At 37.9% G+C, this 12247-nt stretch overlaps 1 protein-coding gene across 1 annotated transcript in view; it reads right to left on the bottom strand.

Annotated features, from left to right (window-relative positions):
* CSMD1 (CUB and Sushi multiple domains 1) overlaps nucleotides 1–12247 on the bottom strand; it is a 1818880-nt gene that overhangs the window by 227171 nt on the left and 1579462 nt on the right. The gene's annotated exons all lie outside the window — the stretch shown is intronic.

Raw genomic sequence — 12247 nt, 5'->3', positions numbered from 1 at the left:
ACTCTCTTAAACTGTTTGGTCCAAAAACACCTTTAGTTCTTTAAAGATATTTTTAATTCTCCTTTAACCCTAAAGAATATTTTTACCGAGTTTATAGTTTAGGATAGTTGTTGTTGTCCTTGTTTTCCCCTCAATACTGTTAAGAAATTATCCCACTTCTTCTGCCTTCCAGTTTTCCTACTTAATCTCACAGTCTGAAACTACTTTAAGATCATCTTTTTGTCTTTGATGTCCTAACATTTCACAATATGATGTCTATGTATGAATTTTCTTTATTTCTAAGGAAATAAAAGTTTTGCAATATTATGTATATGTATGAACCTCCTTTTATTAACCCTGCTTGGAATCATTTGAAGTTTTGAATCTGAGGATTAAGCCACTGTCTTGTCAAATATCAGTTCTCTCCTATTATCTCTGTTCCTCTCTTACGAATTAAAATTTGACAAAAGTCTCTATCCTCTGTGTCTCAACTTTCCATTTTTAAATCATTTTTTTATCTTCGTTCCATTTTCTGGGTAATTTTTTAGACTATCTTCCTATCACAATCTTCTCTCCATCTGCATCAAATTTATTATTTTATCATGTTGTTGAGTTTTAAACTTTCTTTCATTGTGCTTTTCTGTTAGTTAGCATTTTTCAAATATCTTTAGCCATTTATACAGTATATTGTTCCCTACTCATATTTTTATTCTCTTTTACTTTTTAAACTCTTACAGTCTGATCTGATAATCATTCCAATATCTCATGGAATCTAAGGTGCCTCTGAGTTTTGAATTTGCACTTCTGTTTTTGGAACTTCACTTGCAATAATTCTTTTGAAGGTGTGTTTACCCAGAGGGGATTCTCATTTGACTTTACCATGTGCCTGGAACACGAGAAGCCTTCTACCTCTTTAAAAAAAAAAAATCTCTGTTGAGGCATTTTGGACCACAGAAATGGCATGAATTTATCTATATGCTAGTTTGAAACCTGCTTGTGGTTATGAGTTGTCTATATCTGTGCCTGTTTCTATACCTATATCTATATCCATATTTGTCTCTCTCCTATCTATTATCTATCATCTATCATGTATCTATCATCTATCTATTATCTATCATCTATCTATCATCTATTATCTATTAATCTATCATCTATCTATTATCTATTTATCATCTATCTATATCTATCTATCTATCATCTATTATCTATCATCTATCTATCTATTAGCTATCTATCTCTACCATCTATCTATTCTCCCTTATAGTGAGAGTAGGACCTCCCCCCTTTGGAGTTCTAGCAGTATATGAGGGTCTCCAATTACATTTCCAATATTGGAAAGATCTTAGACCTTGTTTCCTACTCTTTCAGCCCACAGACTCTCAAAATGGAAGCTCAGTGTCACCAGGGACCAACTGATAGATGCTCCCAGGGCAAAGCCAACTTCTGAACTTCATGACCTTTCTGCATTTCACATTATTTTGGTGACTCTCAGAATTCCTCATATTCTTGCAGTTTCAGTGATACATTTTAAAAGGCTAAAAATAATTGTATCCAATACCTCTGACATATTTTCAGTGGATGTGTTTCCAGAGAACATACTTTACTGTAATACTGGACACTGCAGACATTTCGGTTGTCTTAATCCCACAGTATGATGGCTGGCTTATCATACCTGTCATCCTTGTTACTATTATTATTATTAGTGTTCTGAGTAGGGGAATTTTACTTGGAAGCAGAATTCTCAGTAGATATCAAAAAGAAAGGAAGCATTTGGGCTTCCATGTAGTTTTTTCAATGGGAAGAGAGCAGGAAATGCCATATCAGAGTCACTGAGGAAGATACTTTTAGTTTCCACTCTCCTCCCATCAGCTGCAAAGATTAGAATGCAGGGTGGAAAGCAAGCACATTTCCCCAAACGAAGACCAGGACAGCAGTAAAATGCAGAATGGACCCAAGGACACAAAGCTTCTAGTTAGAAACTCAGAAGTGTCACACCCATAAGCCACAAATTTTTATAATATAGAACAGCAATTATAGTATTCAGTCACCAGAATCATAGCCCATCATGTCCATCACCTAGGCAACAAAATGCTGCTTCCACTGAACTAGTATTTTACAAACGATCTTGAGTTTACTATTTGAGTAATTGAAGAATCTAAGCTCTACCTGTGCTCTACCTTTGCTGAGATTTCTCTAGACTCCAGAAAAAGCATAAGCAAATCCTATTGTACATTTACAATCTTGTCCATTGGACTGAATTTCACATCCCCAAAAGAAACTTCATTCTCTCCTCAAGCAAGTAGGCACATGGATGATGACATATTCATTTCCAAGTGAGAATTAATTTAATATAGCATTAAAATAATGAAAAAATAAATATATAGTATTAAAACAGTTAATTGTCTATTATTAAACAGTGGTATTCTTAGTAAACACCCATAGCAATATTTATATGATAAATAAGTATGTAGTATTAAAATAATTTAAAAATAAACCTTTAGACGAAAAGCCAAGGAGATCATAGATAAGTCTCATTGTAATTTTTAAAACAAAGATATGTTTTATTACTTCTCTTTCCGAATTTTTATTCAATATTCATTAAAAGCAAAAACACACGTTACTCAATAAAGAAGCTTTACACAAAGATACACAGATTTTGTACATGAATAAGAATTTCAACAGACATATGAACCTTGCAAAAACAAGTGTTCTATAGAACACTTTTCTATAGGTTATTAAAGGTGTTTGGTCAAACAAGATGGGCAAATACTGTATACTCTAGCTCCCTCCTGTAGATCCCCGTTGTACATCAGGGATTAAAGGCTCAGAGAAACCCTACAGTAACGAAACTAAAAAAAAAAAAAAAAAAAAGTTTAATCCAGTGTATTCTAAATGTATGTTATCACAGAGCATGTTTTTCTCAACAAATTTCTTTAAACCCTTCCAAATAAAGATCCACAAAATATCAGTATATAAAACACAGGCTTGTACTAAGGGTTATATGTCCTTTAATGGTATGAGGTTTAATTCAGTTTTGAAAGAAGTTTCTACTTCTAAAGCAAATTTTCATTTGGCATATCTGTAATAATAATAATAGAGTATGCCATTAAAAAGTTATAAAATAAAAATAAAAAGTTCTTAGGGTAATCTAGATTGGATTAAAAATACAAAAACAATAAGACGACTTTAGGGGAAGACAAAACCATTTTAAACAATGCAGTGGGAAATACACTGGTTGGGTCTTTGAAATAAATGTCATTTTATTTTCCCCTAGTTACAAATTGTGGAAAGATGTTTTCTGGTAAAGGCAATAAAGCTTATTTGGAGACTAATATGAAAGCCCCCAACCAAAGACATTTCTTTGGGGTCAGAAATTGCTTTTTCACCTTCAGGGTCATACAAAGTTATGGATGAGGCATGCACTCATTTCCTTTTTATGATTGTTTTCTTTTACATGCCACATGTTTCTTGCACTCAATTTTCTCTTAAACGTTTTTTTCTTCAAATGGGATTTTGGTGACTGAATCATTCCAGTTTATTGCCATAAAAAGGAAAACAATATTTTTAGTTGCATCAGTCTTATCCCTCTACCACCTTAGAAAAAGAAGATACTATTCCTGAGGTGATGGATATTGTGTTTTTCAATTTCCCCAGGGGTTCCCTGGACTATTTCAAGTCATAAAGAACCTTCCACAGGCCCAGTGGGATCTAAGGGACATCGCTACTCCTTGTCTCTGAATCCAGAACCGTTTCGATGGGCTTGAGCGATCTGAACCTGTGCTCCACTTAGCATGAGAGCCACGGACCTGACATTTTTGTTTGCAAGAGGCAGCAATGGTGGTGGAGAACCATTGTATCATAAGAATTGCAATGGACACAAATTTATTTCCAATGGGATAAAGTTATTTTTGACACTGGAGACTTTATGGAATATATACATATTAAAATAATATGCAAAGTTGTGTTCTTTTTTTATTCTAAAAAATTGTGCATTTGGGACATGTCCTATTAAATGTATCAAGTCCTCCTTGCATGTTTTTTATTTTTTTAAATAAATTTATTTATTTATTTGTTTGTTTTTGGCTGTTTTGGGTCTTCGCTGCTGCCTGCGGGCTTTCTCTGGTTGCAGCGAGCGGGGGCTACTCTTCGTTGTGGTGCGCAGGCTTCTCACTGCGGTGGCTTCTCTTGTTGCGGAGCATGGGCTCTAGGCGCAGGGGCTTCAGTAGTTGTGGCGCACGGGCTTAGTTGCTCTGCAGCATGTGGGATCTTCCCGGACCAGGGCTCGAATCCGTGTCCCCTGAATTGGCAGGTGGATTCTTAACTACTGTGTCACCAGGGAAGCCCCTGCATGTTTTTTAAACATCATTTAAAAGTATATTTATCAACTGCGTTATTAGTTCATAGAAGTAAAGTTTGCTTAGTGTACATTTATTATCGTAAAACACCCTTTCATAACATAACCTCCACAGAGAGAGTGCTTACCACGTATATGGAAAAACATATAAAGCGACACCAATACACTCCATATCAGAAGCAGAGATATCTAATAGTCAGATCTTAACCTGCATATTAAGTTCTCATGTTCTTGAGTTAAGAAAATTGAATTAACTCTTTATGCACGTGGTCAGGTTATCATTTTCTCTGAAAAGTTGCTCTTTGGGGTTAGATCATAGCACTGAATAGGGAAATCTCCTTCTGGAGGGTCACTGACTGTATTTGACAGGATAGACGTGAACCAGCCGTCAGAACTCTGTCACGTGTGCATCAGCGCTTCGGTGGCTGGAAAAGGTTTAGGAAACACACAGAAAAGAGGAACCTCAAGTCATCCAACGGGTGCTTCCACTCAATCCCAGACTCCAAATTAAAGAAAGGAGGTATGAATTCTACCAAGTTCCACTTAATTCAGTCGACATTCCTCCTCTCCTTCCTGACAATGACAAAGTGCTTCAGGAACTGGAGACATGGAGTTTTCTGAGATCTTCCGAGATCAAGAGCAGAGCTGCTGGCTGCTCAAATGCACATTGCACAAATCCCTCTCCTGGGCTTCAAAAGTAACACACAGTGCTGGGGAAAGAGCCTTGACACAAGTCTCATATCTTACACAAAAGTTCTTTCACAGTTGATCACATTTAAATACAAAAGGTAAAACTATAAAACTTTTAGAAAAACTTTTAGGAGAAAATCTTTGGGATTTAAGGCTAGGCAAGGACATGACAACAAGAGCATGTTCTATAAAAAGCAAAAATTAATAAACTCCATCGAAATTTAAAAAATTTTCTCCAAGAAAGACTTTGTTAATAGGATGAATAGACAAGCTAAAGACCAAGAGAAAAAGTTTAAAAGCCACATATCTGACAAAGGACTAGTATCTAAAATATATTGAGAATGCTGAAGATGCAAAAAAATAAAATAAAATAAAAACATGAAAATACCCAACCAGAAAACAGGCAAAAGGCATGAAAAAGCATGTCACTGAAGAGAATGTACAGATGGCAAATAAGTATGTGAAAAGATGTTCAAAATCATTAGCCATTAGGGAAATGCAAAGAGATATCACTACATACCTATTAGTGCAGCTAATAATATCACATACAGAGACAACATCAAATGATGGTGAGGATGCAGAGAAAAGGAATCACTTAGGCATTGTTGGCGGTAATGTAAGATGGTACAGCCACTCTGGAAAATTATTTGGCCATAAAAATCTAAACATTCAATCGCCATTCAACCCAGAAATTACACTTCTGGGCATTTATCCCAGATAAATGAAAACTTATGTTCACACAAAAACTTGTACATGAATGTTTATGGCAGCTTTATTCATAATGGTCCCAAGCTAGAAATAACCTAGATGTCCTTCAGTGGGTGAATGACTAAACAAGCTGGTATATCCAGTCTATGGAATACTACTCCGCAACCCAAAGGAATAAACTGAGGGGACACACAACAGCCCCAGTGAATCTCCACAGAACTACGCTGAGTGAAAAAAGGGAGACTACACCTTACAGGATTCCTTTCATGTAACACTGTTGGAATGGCAAAGTTATGTAAATGGAAAACAGATTAGAGGTTGCCAGGGTTAAGGATGGGGTGATGGCAGGAGGGAAGTGGGTGTGGCTATAAAAGGACAACCTGAGGGACCCTTTTGGTGATGGATGTTCTGCATATTGACTGATCATTGTCGATATTCTGGCTGTGATTTGTGCTCTAGTTTTGCAAGATGTTACCCCTGGGGGGGACTTCCTAAGGGTCCACAGGATCTCTCTGTTTTATTTCTCACAAGGGCATGTGAATTTACAAGTACTTCTAAAGAAAAAGTTTAATTATAAAGGTTTATATATATATGCACAAATATATGTCTGAGTTGCAGTATTCACTTGAATTGCATACAATGAATACAAATCATTTTATATTTTAAATTATTTTTTATTATATGAATGTATGTGTATACATGTGTTTAATTTCAAAATTCAAAGGAATGAAACAATATCAGGATTCAACACAGGAATCGTGTTATTTCTGCATGTTCCTTCATGACAGAAAGCAACATGGGCTTCAGGATTGTGAAATTATGGATATATACTGGCAAATCTGAAGATGCACACTATATATTGTCACTCATTCCTGGGGAAAATGACTCCTTCTTTCGGAATAAAAAAATACTAAATCAAACGAAAAGTCCTTTCTCATGAACACAATTACTATTTACCAAGAGGCTTCATTAATGCTATTACTGTGGGCCAGAGGGAACAAATTAAAGGCCAAGATTCCTCAGACAGGAACGCTGAAGCCTCGGAAGGCGTGAAAGATTTTAGTTTGTCAGCGGGACCACAGGCATTAAAACACTTGTGCAGACAGAGAGAGTGATGTTAGTATACGAAAATATTAAATACCCTTTATGATCCGTTACTCAAGCATCCTCTGTAACAATGTTTCAAAAGTGGAACATTTGCTTTCATGGTCTTTGTACTGAATAAGCACTTAATAGCTATGAAAATATGTCATTATAGTATACTATCAAACGTAAGTGTAAATTGAGTTCTACAGTTAAAAAAAAACTTCAATATGCAACAGAAATAAATCAATCACTTTGATCCTGCACAATAGGGAATGTGAATTCCATTAAAGCAAAAAAAGTTGAGTCTCATACTTCATGCTAATTAAATCAAAATATAATAATTCAAGAGCTATTTATATTGCAGCTATTAAACTAGACAATAAATCCCCTCATCCTACAGATTTTCATTTTCAAATTCAGGAGTCACTTATTTTTTTGTAATAATCGTCCTTATACTTTTTCTGCTGCTTATAGTAAGATCTGAGTCCTCTATCTGTATAACATTGGATTTTTTAAATTAACTTGTTTAAATTGTTTTAAATTAACTTTTTAAATGATTTCAAAGAGTCTCATAATCAATTATTGGAAAGAGAACATTAGTGGTATATAATACATGTCTAATTTAGGCAATTTCTGTAAGTCAAATAATTTTTCTATTTCTTGCAAATAAATGTTCTAATATTTGTTTGCTAGTTATAAAACTATATTTTTGAGATCTGCAAACCACATAGTTGTAAAAATTAGACCATGTAAGAGAATGCACTTGGAAAATTTTTAAAAGACATAAAAATATAACAGATTACTAGTGTTCACAACAGTACTTTAGTCACTTGTGTCAGTTAAGTTCCAAAGACTGCACTGGGAACTAAGCTAACTTCCTCCTTTATAAAGGAATTGCAAATGCTCTGAGAAAAAATACTAATTAGCACTTCTATTTTCATCATGTCAAATATAGAATCTATGGGAAACCAAGTATGTCTGTTTCTGAAGATCTAAAAATACTTTAGACTTTAGAGTTATTTTAAAAACACTTTATATCTATTTAGTAACACAGATATTTACACTTTGAATGCATCATAAAATCCTATGTTTTGTATCCTCATAACAGTGAAGAATCCTTCATTCAGTTATTCAAAGAGATTTTAGTTTCTTTATATCTAAAGTCACAATCAAATGAAAACCTCACCCTCCACAGATCCTGTTCTAAACATCTATCACATTAGTCACCACTGTTAAATTGATTCTCAGCTTTTAATAAGTATGAAAGATAAAAATCTGTGTACTGACACAAGACAGACTTGAGGAGAGAAAAAGATGACTATCACATTTTTCATTAAACATTCTGCAAATCCACCTATTCTTTACTAAGTGCACGATTAGCAATTTCAACATGTTACAGAAGCCTCAGGTGGTTGCAGCCATGCAAGTATCTGGTATCATAACGTTAGTGTGATCAAGTGATAGTTAACCTGTTTACTATCTTTTCCTGCCTCTAAATCAAAACTGCACTATCTGCACGCCTTCCTGTCAAGCAAGTGTCAGAAGAATCTTACTTTTGTCAGTTTGAATTGAGTAGTGTGAAACAGGAGGCCAAAGAGTTGGGGAAATCTAATTTGAGAGCTGCAGACTGTGTCATTTATCACATAATACTTCCCTGGAGTCAATATATCTCTAGAACCGAGAATAAATAATAGCAGTCCCTTATATTTGGGAAAAATTGATAAATCAAAGTGCTTTTGTGTTCCTTACCTTTGAGAGCAGTCCTCATCAAAACTGTGGGTGGTAAAAAGAGTACAGTGCCCTAATTTAACCTAAGTCCATGAAAATTGTGCACATGCCTGTTTACAGAGCTGTTAAGATGGGGCTTAGCCCCAAGCCATGTTTTCTTTCATGGGTAGAAAAACAGTGCCTCTGTGATGCCTGTTCTAAAAATTATATAATATTACATGTGTATGCATATGTGTGTATACTTTTGAGAGTTTTCTGTTACAGGATTATGCAGTTTACTATAGTTTAAGTGAGTCTTACAATGCTTAAAATTATATACATAAAAATATAATATATATTTATATATAATACTATAATATATATTATATACATATGTTGTATAGTATATTACAATATATTATATTATATATATGTATTTTTTCCACTTCCACTCTGATAGGATTGCTAAATCTGGACAGTTTATATTCTCTTTAATACTGCTAAATGCTTCCAAGCCTATTACTCAAATCTGCACCTCAAATTTTTTTTTTAATCACCTTAATGAGAACGTGAGTTATCTGGGGAGGACAAGTTCTTTTTTTAAAATTTATTTATTTTATTTATTTTTGGTTGCGTTGGGTCCTTGTTGCTGCACTCAGGGTTTCTCTAGTTAAGGCAAGCGGGGGCTGTTCTTCGTTGCGGCACGCCGGCTTCTCACTGCGGTGGCTTCTCTTGTTGTGGAGCACGGGCTCTAGGCGCACGGGCTTCAGTAGTTGTGGCACATGGGCTCAGTAGTTGTGGCTCACGGGCTCTAGAGGGCAGGCTCAGTAGTTGTGGCACACGGGTTTAGCTGCTCTGCGGCATGTGGGATCTTCCCAGGCCAGGGCTCGAACCCGTGTCCCCTGCATTGGCACGTGGATTCTTAACCACTGCGCCACCAGGGAAGTCCAAATACAAGTTTTAAGTCAGTTTTAAAATTCAATTCAACACACATCTACTGGGTGGTTGCTCTTGTAATTGGAACCATCCTAAAGACTGAATATTAGAGCAGAAATATTAAAAAAATAAATAATTTAGGAAATTCAGTCTCACTAGAACCAATAACCAAAAAAAAGAAATAAGCAGAAAATATAGACACATACACAAGAAACAAGAAAACAAAAGACAAAATACTTCTAAGTGTCAAAAGCGAGGCAGAGATAAATGCAGTAACTAGTGTAAAATATCTGACTTCTGAATACCAGGATATTCAGTAACAGCCAAAAAGTTATAAAAATAACTAGTGGTGAACATTATACAGGGGGAAGTGTAAAAATGATATAAAATGGGTTCTTATTTATTCTTTGGGCTCAGAGAATCCTCCTACAAGGAGTGCTGTTTAACTGCCACTCGGGAAACAGACAGGAATAGCAGGCAGTGAACAGGGGGACAGAGTCCTGGGCAGAAGGCACTGTGCAAGTGAAGGTCTGAAAACAGGAGACAAAAGTCCTTAGAAGCCAGGTGGAGGGAGTGGGTGAGGATGGGGAGGTACCCAGGAGCCCCACGTCAATCAGTCGGGGGTCACGTAACAGGATTTTATTCTCCAGTCAGAAACTGGAGAAGGACTTTTGAAGTGGGGGGCTTAGCGTGATGAGATTTGCTCTTGGCCAAGGTGGCTCTTCTCAAATGCAGGTTCCATACAGTCGCCCTCCTCTGAGCAGCCCCTTAGACAGTCTGGTGTGGGCGAGACCCAGCAGATGCGGGCTTGTGCGATAAAGGGGAAATGCAAGGTAAGAGCAGCAACATGAGGTCTTGTTGGAGGCTGGGTCTGGATTGGATTGGATGTGGTGACGGGATAGATCCGGACATGCCAATTTTGACATGTCTGCAAGATGTCCAAACGAATTTATGTATTTGGCCCCTTAGAGTTTCACAAGACAGGTGTGAGCTCCAAATAGAGAGTTTTGAAGTGATGACCTTCTGGATCTTTGTCCACACCCAGGGAAGAAAGAACATTGTTCAGAGAGACAGTGAATAGAGAGAGCAGATGACTTAAGACCAGGTCCCAAGGAAACCAGAAAGAGGAAGGTGAGACTGCAGGAGACAACAGAGGGACCGGCAAGGCAGGAAGGGTCTGAGGGATAGTCGTGAAAATCCAGGGAAAATAATATTTCAACAAGGTGGAAAGTGTCAGATGCACTGAACTTCTGCAGGAGGCCACTTACCAGAACCACGAAAAGGTGTGTGTTGATTGAGACTCATGGCTTATTTTTGACCGTGACAAGAGCAGTGAAACCGAGGCGATGGGGGCAGAAACAAACCAGGGGGCTGTAGGATGATTTGGAGGTGAGGAAACGCACACAGCGGGCCCAAAACATGTTCTAGATGAAGGAGAAAAACAGGATGCTCAAAAGTGGCAAAGGGTTGTTGTATGTATTTATCTTAAATTGTGATTTGAGCGTCTGTATACAAGGAGTGAGGAGTCAGAGGAAAGGATGAAAATGAAAGAAGACGAGGACACACCGGGCAAGGTTCCAGCAGCCGGGGGCGTATCCATGATAGGACCAGCCTTGCTTGGGAGAAGGCGTGACTATCCCAAGCTAACAGGAGTGAAGAAACAGAATGATGTCTGCTGGAGGAAGTGGAAGGAAATCCTTCTGACAGGTTTATCTTTGTGAATGAAGACTCCAGATCATCCACTGCCCCGAAGAGGAGACGAGGAAAGGGGCGAAGGTTTGAAAATGAGGTGAATGGGACCCAGAGTTCCCTGGCAAAATAAGTGACTGTAGCTCAGCCACGTGAGGGTGAGGGTCCCACAGTCACTGGGAAGAAGCTCTTGGTTTACGCGTCTCCTTCTCACCAGAGGATGCTGGGCAGACGCCATGCAGGAAGCCCACGGGCCAGGGAGCTTAGCACGTGGTAAGAGACTTGATTTTAAGGATAAAATGGCTGCAGACAGAAAAGAAGTATCGGGAATTTAGGAGGAACCAATAGAAGGGAGAACAGCAACAGCCTAGACGCCCCAGTAAGCACTAAGAACCGACACAGGCGGGGAAGTGAAGGTGGAAAGACCAGCTGTGGGAACAGAGCAGCACGCTCCAGTTCAACTTTGCCGACTGAAGGTGAAGCAGGATGCAGTGCGTCTTCCCAAGAGTGGCTGGTGGAGTGGAGTGGAGACCGCAGGGTGTAAAGCAGGAGCTGAAGACCTCAGAGGTGGGCGTCACCCAAGGGAAGGTGGAGGACACATCCAGGAGCTGCAGGGAAGCAGACCAGGGTCCTCACCAGGTGGGCCGTCCAGAGGAGGCGGACAGAGACAAGGAGATTCTAGGTGAATGGCATATGTTTCCCCATAACTTTTAGGAAGACCAGGCAACGTCTGCCTTATTAGCACTGGATCCCCGACACCAGCACTGATCAGGAGCACAGCAGGAAGGGGTTCAATACTGGTTGGTGAATAAATAAAGTAATACACGAATGAATGAATGAGTGGTTAGTTCATTAATTCCTAATTATTACACCAATGTGTTCACACACATTATGAGGACAAGGGTGACCTGGACAGGGTGAGGTCAGATGCTTATCTCAATATTTGTCACAGTGATTCAAATTTTCTATGTTCTCCTCACTGACTCAACTTATTTCTGAATGACACGCTTTTAAAGACATTGTGATAATTCAGTCTGTAAAATTTAGGAGCATTCCCTTCTCATTCAAGCAAGGTAGCATAACTCTGCCTACTGCACT

This window comes from Eubalaena glacialis, chromosome 20, assembly GCF_028564815.1.
Source record: "Eubalaena glacialis isolate mEubGla1 chromosome 20, mEubGla1.1.hap2.+ XY, whole genome shotgun sequence".
Lineage (NCBI taxonomy): Eukaryota > Metazoa > Chordata > Mammalia > Artiodactyla > Balaenidae > Eubalaena > Eubalaena glacialis.
This window is presented reverse-complemented; position numbering and strand designations above follow the sequence as displayed.